Raw genomic sequence first — 9,348 nt, forward strand, 5'->3', positions numbered from 1 at the left:
AGTCTGTTAGCGCTTCATTGGCCCATCCAACCAAAGTTCAGGTCACTTTCATGCCTTTTTAAAACACGCTCTGACTTCATCCCATCCTTTATGTTAACCATTTTAAATGAATTTGTTCATTAGTTAATTTTTATATACATAATACACTATATTCATCTGTTAATTTAAAGTATAGGTCTTACTATCTGGATGAAAAGTAAAATATTAGACAAATTGGATGCTTTTTCACTAATTTCTGAATTTTTACTTTTTCTGTGGATTCTTTTTTTTTTCTTTTTCTTTTTTTTTTTTTTTTTTTGCAGTTTTTGACTGGGGCTGGGTTTGAACCCGCCACCTCCAGCATATGGGGCTGGTGCCTTACTCCTTTGAGCCACAGGCACCACCCTGGATGCTTTAATATTGTATGGAATATGACTCCCACATTTCTGGATTTCAAAACCAGCAAAACTTCCAAAAATCTAGAGACCTACAGAAAACTGCCATCAAAAAGACGTTTAAAACAAACCATTGTCTAGCCCTTCTGTTATATAATAAAAGACAAAGCATTTAAAAGTAGAAAATGGGCCTGGCACGGTGACTCATGCCTGTAATCTAGCACACTACTCTGGGAGGCCAAGGCGGGAAGATCAATTGAGGTCAGGAGTTGAGCAAGAAGGAGACCTGTCTGTGCCAAAAAGTAGAAAAATCAGCCAGCCATAGTAGTACAGTGCCTGTAGTCCCAGCTACTCAGGAAGCTGAGGCAAGAGGATGGCTTGAGCCCCAAAGCTAGAGAGAGGTTGCAGTGAGCTATGATGATGCCATTGCACTCTACCCAGGGCAAGAGAGCAAGACTGTGTCCCCCCAAAAAAGGTAGAAAATAACTTAGTATCAGTCATTTACATCAGTAAAGTATGGTCTTAATTTAAACTGGATCAATGAAAATCTCACTGTGTAATCCTCATATTCCTATTTAATCACAGATGGGTAAAAATCAACTCATTACTTATATATATGGGAATCACTGACATATATGGGTAACACCAACTCCAGATATCCCAACCCTTTTAGGATTGCATTTGAAAGATATTTGCAAAAATTTTGCTCTCTTTATATCTATTTATTTAGAGACAGAGTCTCACTCTGTTGCCCTGGGTAGAGTGCCATGGTGTCATCATATCCCACAGCAACCTCAAATTCTTGGTTTCATGAGAGCCTCTTGTCTCAGCCTCCCAAGTAACTGGGATAGCAGGTGTGTGCCACAATTCCCAGCTAGCTTTTCTATTTTTTAGCAGAGACGGAGTCTTTCTCTTGCTCAGGTTGGTCTCAAACTCTTGAGTTTAACCCATCCTCCTGCCTCTGCCTCCCAGAGCTCTAGGATTACAGGCGTGAATCACTGTTCCCTGCTTTAGCAGCAATTGTTTTCAATACTAGATAAAATAAATTAGTAGTACGCTTTGCAAACTAAAATAAATTAAAGCTTTAAAAAATCCTACCTCTGCATCTAGGTGAAGTTTGAAGAAAACCATTTTAGAAATCAGAAAATTTATCCTATGCTTAAAAAAGAAAGTTCTAAGAGCTTGCAACACTTTTCAGAATAAATCATTATGGAGGTTTTCAACTACATTAGAGAATTTTGAAATTCTGACACAGTTGTATTTAACATCTCTTGCAGGGGCTGTAGGGGAGTGAGATGTCTGTTACCTATTCAGTAGTTTGTGTTGTATGTGGTCTCAAAAATGAATTCCAAATGGAGTAATCATTTGGAATTTGTGTAAACATTCCCAGGCAAGCAGACAATGTAACTTTTCTGTTAATAATAAAAAACCTCTGATGCACCCCTCCAAAGCTGTGTTCTGTTCCTCCCATGTATGAATGGGAGGCAGTTAGGGCGAAGGAATTCTCATTCCAGCCACATGTGAAAATAAAGCCGTGACGCCTCCAAGTTTGAAATGATGCCGTCCTCAGATATTTCTGTGCAGCATGATAAAGATACAAATAGATTCTGCATCCATTTAAACTATTTCTGATTTTTCTTCTGGATAAAAATTATTATATCCAGATAAAAATTATTCTTAATTTCCCAAATATAAAATTGAATTTGAAATAAAAATGAAGTAATCTGATCTCATCACATGGGGTAAATTTAGGAGAGTGTTAACTTTGATTTTGCTAGTTATTAAAGTTGAGTCCTTAGGGTAATAATTTTGACTTAGTAACACAAGGAATAATTTAATAATGAAGATGCTATATCAAAAATAAAGTGTCATTATAAATATGCATTTTTAGCCAGTCATGGTACCACATGGGTCTGTAATCCCAGACACCTGGGAGGCAGCGGTGGAGAGGATGGCTTGAGCCCAAGAGATTGAGAGCAGCCTGGGCAGCATAGCTGACCTCATTTTATCAAGAACTCATTTTTCTAATCAATGAAAGCTTTTTTAATAGTGGCAAATATAATAGAATATTTTGTGTCAACATATGTATATGCTTATAAATGCATATGTAAAACTGTAAAATGCTTGATCGAACAAAGTAAATTGCATCTTTGCTGTTTTCCAATTATGACAGAAATTTGACACCATGTAATGTGTTCCAAAACTCTATTGCTGATAGTTAAGAAAAAAAGGAGAAAATAGATGACAATTATAGTGTGTGATAAAAGGAGTTTGTAATAATTTGTACTATGCATGACAATTCATGAGAGTTTAATTGAGAAAATAATGAACCATCTCATTTAGTTATTAGTCACATACATTAAATATATGTTTTAAATTAAATTAGATATATATTTTTATTTATCGACTCTAAGTTCTTATGACACATTTTCTATCTCACAAAGCTATTAACCTGTATGGGGAAAGTGTACACATTCAGGAAACAATGGATCAATTGTATAAGCTCAGATTCAGCTGAGCAACCTAGCTTTTGTTTACATGTACACAAAAAGTTTTAAATAAAAATTCCAATGCACAATCAATTTATTTGGTGTGCTATACATCCCACTTAGTTGTTGGCAATAGATAATGGGTATCATTCTAAACCACCATAGTCTCCAACCGACACATGTCCACTCACGTAGAGTAGCTCTTCCTTCAAGCAGGTGTATTCAGACCCAGGTACTGGACACGAGTGGAAATGCATGTTCATGAAAATAAAAACAAGGACGGGGGGAGGGAAAATAAGGAAAAAGAGAAAGAGAATGTTCCAAGGAAGGAGAGTGGAATTTTTTTTTGAGACAGAGTGTCACTCTTTCACCCTAGGTAGAGTGCCGTGGCTTCAGCCTAGGTCACGGAAATGTTAAGCTTCTGGGCTCAGGATCAGCACCTGTGGCTCAAGAGGCTAAGGCGCCAGCCACATACACCTGAGCTGGTGGGTTCGAATCCAGCCCGGCCCTCCAGACAACAATGACGGCTGCAACCAAAAAATGGCCAGGCGTTGTGGCGGGCGCCTGTGGTCCCAGCTACTTGGGAGGCGGAGGCAGGAGACTCGCTTGAGCCCAGGAGTTGGAGGTTGCTGTGGTATCATAGCATACTACCCAGGGGGACAGCTTGAGGCTCTGTCTCAAAAAAAAAAAAACAAAAAAAAAACTCCTGGGCTCAAGCTGTAGCTGGGACTATAGGTGCCTGCCACAATGCCCTGCTATTGTTTTTTTAATTTTAGTAGAGGTGGGGGGGGTGAATCTTGCTCTTGCTTGGGCTGGTCTCGAACTCCTGAGCTCAGGCAATATACCTACCTCAGCCTCCCAGAGTGCTAGGATTATAAGCGTGAGCACCACGCCTGGCTGGACAGTGGAACTTGAATTTTATCTAATTTGTACCATTATCATAAAATCTACCATTTAGCAATGTCATTGTTCATTTGTTTTATTTATTTGATCAAGCATTGGGTGACTGCTGGAAATAAAACAAACTTTAGGCCATAATTTCTATTTTTCACTTCTGTCTGAATCAGATGAACTTTTTTTTCATCTCATTTTCTATGTACTAACCATAATAAGGAAATTTAGTACTTGTTTTGTAGTATAGAGAAGATTTATTTAATTAAAAATCATTTAAAAAAGAATAATAAAAATTTCAAAATAAAATATGACTTGGGTGCCAGCCACATACACTGGAGCTTGTGAATCCAGCCCAGGCCTGCCAAACAATGACAACTACGACCTAAAAAGGCTGGGTGTTGTGGCAGGTGCCTGTAGTCCCAGCTACTTGGGAGGCTGAGGCAAGAGACTCGGTTAAGCCCAAGAGTTTGAGGTTGCTGTGAGCTGTGACAACATAGCACTCTACTGAGGGCGACACAGTGAGTCTCTGTCTCAAAAAAAAAAAAGTCTTCCTCCTATCCCTGTCCCCAGTATGCCCCATTATCACTAACTCCTTCAACTGTTATTAGTACCATACTGATAAACAGCTAGTTCTTTGTAAACTTTGGCAAATACAATAAATAATGAAAACAATTAGACTGAAGGTTGTTTCATCTATATGTAAGTGCAAGTCCGTGTGTAGGAAAAGTTTGTAAAAGAATTGCAGGGGCAAAGGGTAATTTGTAAGTTTGGAGGTATTTCTAAATTGCCTTCCACAAGGGTTATGTTAATTATATAAGAATATCCTTTTCCGTGTAGTCTTACCAGCATATTGCCAAATTTAAGGATTTTCTCAATTGCACAAGTGAGAAATGGCATTTCATTGTAGCTTCATTTGCACTTTTGAGTGAGGCTGAGCATCTTTTCATAGATTCAGGGTTAAGGGATATTCATAGAGACATTCATAGTCGCTTTTCTATGAAATATCTGTTCATATGCATCATCCGTTATTCTCGTACTGGTATTCTTTAAACTTTAAGGAAGTTAGTCCTTTGTTACACAAAGTTACAGACATTTGTCTCTCTCTCTCTCTCTTTTTTTTTTATTGAGACAGAGTCTCACTATGTTACCCTTTGTAGAGTGTCACGGCATCACAGCTCACAGCAACCTCCAGCTCTTGGGTTCGAGTGATTTTCTTGCCTCAGCCTCCCTAGTAGCTGGGACTACAGACGCCCACCACAACACCTGGCTGTTTTTTGTTATTGTCATTGCTGTTTAGCAGATCCGGGCTGGGTTTGAACCCTCCAGCCCTGGAGCAAGTGGCCGGTGCCCTAATCACTGAGCTACAGGTGCTCAACCTCAAATATTTGTCTCCTGACTTTATGGTATGCTTTTTTGTCATGCACAAGTACTTTTTAAAAAATAATTGCAGTGTATATAGATATATATTTTTTGTTTGTATGATTTCTAAAGTCCTTGTTGGATGCTTTCTCCATTCTAACACTCAGAGGTTATTTATTTATTTATTTATATACTTATTTAAGTTCAAAAATAGAGATTTCTGCAGGTGTTCAGACTAGAGACTACAATCCCTCAGATCCTCTCCAAAATTCCTCCATCTCTTCACTATTTCTTATTCCTCCCCACCACCCTCTCTCTCAGTCAACTTCTTGATCCTCATAAGTATTGTTCTGAGTCCTAGAAGTGGAACTGTCCTTACTCAGGATCACTTCTGCAAAGGTAGGAAATGGGAAGCAAGGGTGGCCGGAGAAGGGTGCATGAAACCCAAGTGGCAGCCCTCAAAACGCCTGGCACCTCAGCACCCATCAAGCCAGGGCCACAATACTTACAGTTGTACCCCACTGAGCAGGGGTAAAGCCAGTTTTATTTAAGAAAATTTTCAATGGAACTGTAGAAAATATTACTTTTATTAAATCTCAACTCTTGCGTACAGGTCTTTTACAAACCGGGAGGACCACAGGTCATCTCATCACTCTCTCAGGAGCAATTGAGTTGCACCTGAACTGCTGGCACCTTTTTTCATGGAACGTCATTTTTATGTTAAAGAGCAATTGGCAAGCAAACTTCAATTATGGTTAATCAGACTCGTGTATTTTTTATTTTCTGAAATGTAAACAAAGTGAGTACGTAGCCATAAGGGGGAAAATGGCAGCATCATCGTAAAAAGATAAAATTTGAGATTTCAAATGAATATTAAAATTTTGGCAAACTTAGGTTCACTGCTGCGAGCTATTACTAACAATTTTTTAAATGTTATATGTGATATACGTAACTTGATGAACCAGTATTATTAAACAACTAATGCATGAAATTACAAGACCACGCATGGCTACATACTCATCAAAGTACAGGACATGTCAATAAATTGTAATAACAGTAAACCTCAAAAAGCTGGTTGATAATAGTTTCAGATTTCACATTGCAAATAACACTTAAGAAACTACCATTTGTCAGGGGCTGTGGCTCATGCCTGTAATCCTAGCACTCTGGGATACTGAGGCTAGTGGATCGTCTGAGCTCACGAGTTCGAGACCAGCCGGAGCAAAAACAAGACCCCGTCTCTACTAATAGTGGCAAAACTCAAGCAGGAGGATCACTTACTTGAGCCCAAGAGTTGGAGGTTGCAGTAAGCTACGACATCACAGCACTCTGCCCAGGGCGACAGCTTAAGACTCTGTTACATTATTAAGACACCAGAAAATAGCAGGTTGCTTTAATTGTGGACTTAGTTTCTCAGTGTGTTGTCATCATTGGTCCATGCAAGATTTTTCTTTTTTTTGAGACAATCTCATTTTGTCACCCTGGATAGAGTTCCCTGGTGTCATAGTTCACAACAACCTCCAACTCTTGGGCTCAAGTGCTTCTCTTGCCTCAGCCTCCCAAGTAGCTGGGACTACAGGCACCAGCCACAAAACCTGGCTATTTTAAGAGACCAGGCCTCACTCTGGATCAAGCTGGTCTCCAACCCATAAGTTCAGGCAATCCGCCCGCCTTGGCCTCCCAGAGTACTAGGATTACAGGCATGAGCCACTACACCTGGCCCAAGTTCCTTCTCTTTCACTTTATTTTGCTCTTTCCTCAATTCTTACTCTCATTTCCCCCTCCAGTACTCACCCATTTTAATGAGATTGATATATATCTATATGTATATATCAATCTCTATATCTATATATTGATCTCACATATATATCTATATATAATATCAATCTATATATCTATATATCAATCTCATATATATGTATCAATCTATATGTCTATATATCAATCTCTTTAATGAGATTATATATATCAATCTCTATATCTATATAATGATCTCATTATATATATGAGGTTATAATATCTCTCTCTATATATATCTCAGTTATATCAATCTCATGTATATATATGAGATTATAACGTATAATCCATGGTATGCACCCAGCATATTTTGTTTATTGAGTCAACTACTGATGGGAACCTCAGGTGTATCTAACTTCCTACCTCCATCTGAGATTATAATCTCATATATATATATATATATATATATATAATGAGATTGATATATATTGATATATAGATAGATAGATTGATACAGATAGTGAGAGAGAGACAATTAGGTATCTAACTTCCTACCTCTGTTGTCCAGGGTAAAATGCCATGGCATCAGCCTGGTTCACAGCAAACTCAAACCTGGGCCCAAGTGATCCTCTTGTCTCAGCCTTGAAAGTAGCTGGGACTACAGGGAACTACCAGAGTGTTGGCCTAATTTTTCTATTTTTGAGACCTACTATTTTTGAACTGCTGAGGTCAAGGGATCCTCCTACCTCAGCCTCCTCACAGAGTGCTAGGATTACAGATGTGAGCCATCATGCCCAGCCAGATATTTAACTTTAAATGTGTGTGGCATTATAAAATGGATGTGGTTATTGTGTAAAGAATTATGCTTTTATTTAAACGAATAATATTTATGCTGTAACTCTCATTGTAATTCCTTTTTTTTTTTTTTTTGGTGACTATGTTTTTGAGAATTCTCTGTTGTCAATTAGTTTATTGCTTCTCACTGCTGCAATGAACTCCATGGTATGCACCCAGCATATTTTGTGTATTGATTCAACTTCTGATGGGCACCTCAGATGTATCTAACTCTCTACCTCCATTTGTGGTATTATGGTAACATCTATAAGGTTTTCTCCACACAAGCTTGTGTTTTCTGGAAAATATATCCATGAATGATATTTCTATGAATATTTGACTTATCTGAATATTTCCAGTTGCTTTTCTGGGTGATTGTACAATTTATACCCCCACCAGCAATGCAAAAAAACTCCACTGCTGCGTATCCTCTCCAATTCTTAGTATTACCCACCTTTCTAATTGCTGTCATTCAAATACATGTACCTCATTGTTGTTTTAATTTACACTTCCCCTCTTTATAAGCTGATAAGTAATTGATCATATAGAAGGTGTCATAAAGTTCATGTGCAGTTTTAAATTGTGCACTATTTTAAGTTGCACACGAACTTTATGGCACCCTGTATTTATCAGCCATTTGGACCTCCTTTTTGAACTACCTATTTACTCTCTTATAAAATTTTATTATGTTTCTCATCTTTTTCTTTTTGATTTAAAGACTACTTAAATATTTTAGATATTATTCCTTGCTGGTTTAGAATATTACACACATCCTTTCCCAATTTAATATGTTCATTAACTTTATGAACTATCTTAATATTACATTACTCCAAATCTAACCACACATTTTGACTTAAAGTTGGTGCTTTTGAAATTTTGTTTGAGAAGTTTTCCCTACTCCTTTGTCACAAAGGCTATACTTCACAATTTTTCTGTCATCTTTATAAATTTATCTCTTACATTTAGGTCTTTAATCCATCTGGAAACAACCTTTGTGTAAGTTATAAATCTGTACTTTTCTCCATATAATGAAGCAGGTATCCTAACATCTTCTACTAAATAATTGGTCTTTTCTCAATTGCTTTGTGATATATGATACAAATGTTTATCATACAGCAAGTCCTCACATATACACGATCCTCAGGTGTATTTCTAGGCTCCCTATTCTGTTTCATTGCTCTAGTTATATATTGCTGGGATAACAACTTTATCATCATCATCATTTATAGTATGTCTTAATATCTGATGAGTCAGAGTGATAACATCTAGTTGGCAGAGCTTTTTTATGCTTTCCTGCAGACATTTTGGGCCTTTAGCTATCCATATGAATTTTAAAATTTGTCGTGTTCTTCAAAAATACAGTTAGCATCTGGGCACAATGGCTTACATTTGTAATCCCAGCAATCCAGGTGGCTAGGGTGGGTGGATTGCTTGAGCTCAGGAGTTCAAGAGCCTGAGCAAGAGTGACAACCCATCTCTAGTAAAAATTGAAAACCTAGGTGGGTATTGGGGCAGGTACCTGTAGTCCTAGCTACTCAGGAGGCTGAAGCAAGAGGATCACTTGAGCCCAAAAGTATGAGGTTGCTGAGAGCTATGATGCTACCGCACTCAACCCTAGGGCAACTGAATGAAATTCTGTCTCAAAAAAAAAAAAAAAAAAA

This window comes from Otolemur garnettii, unplaced genomic scaffold (assembly GCF_000181295.1).
Source record: "Otolemur garnettii isolate 467f Iridium unplaced genomic scaffold, OtoGar3 scaffold00166, whole genome shotgun sequence".
Classification (NCBI taxonomy): Eukaryota; Metazoa; Chordata; class Mammalia; order Primates; family Galagidae; genus Otolemur; species Otolemur garnettii.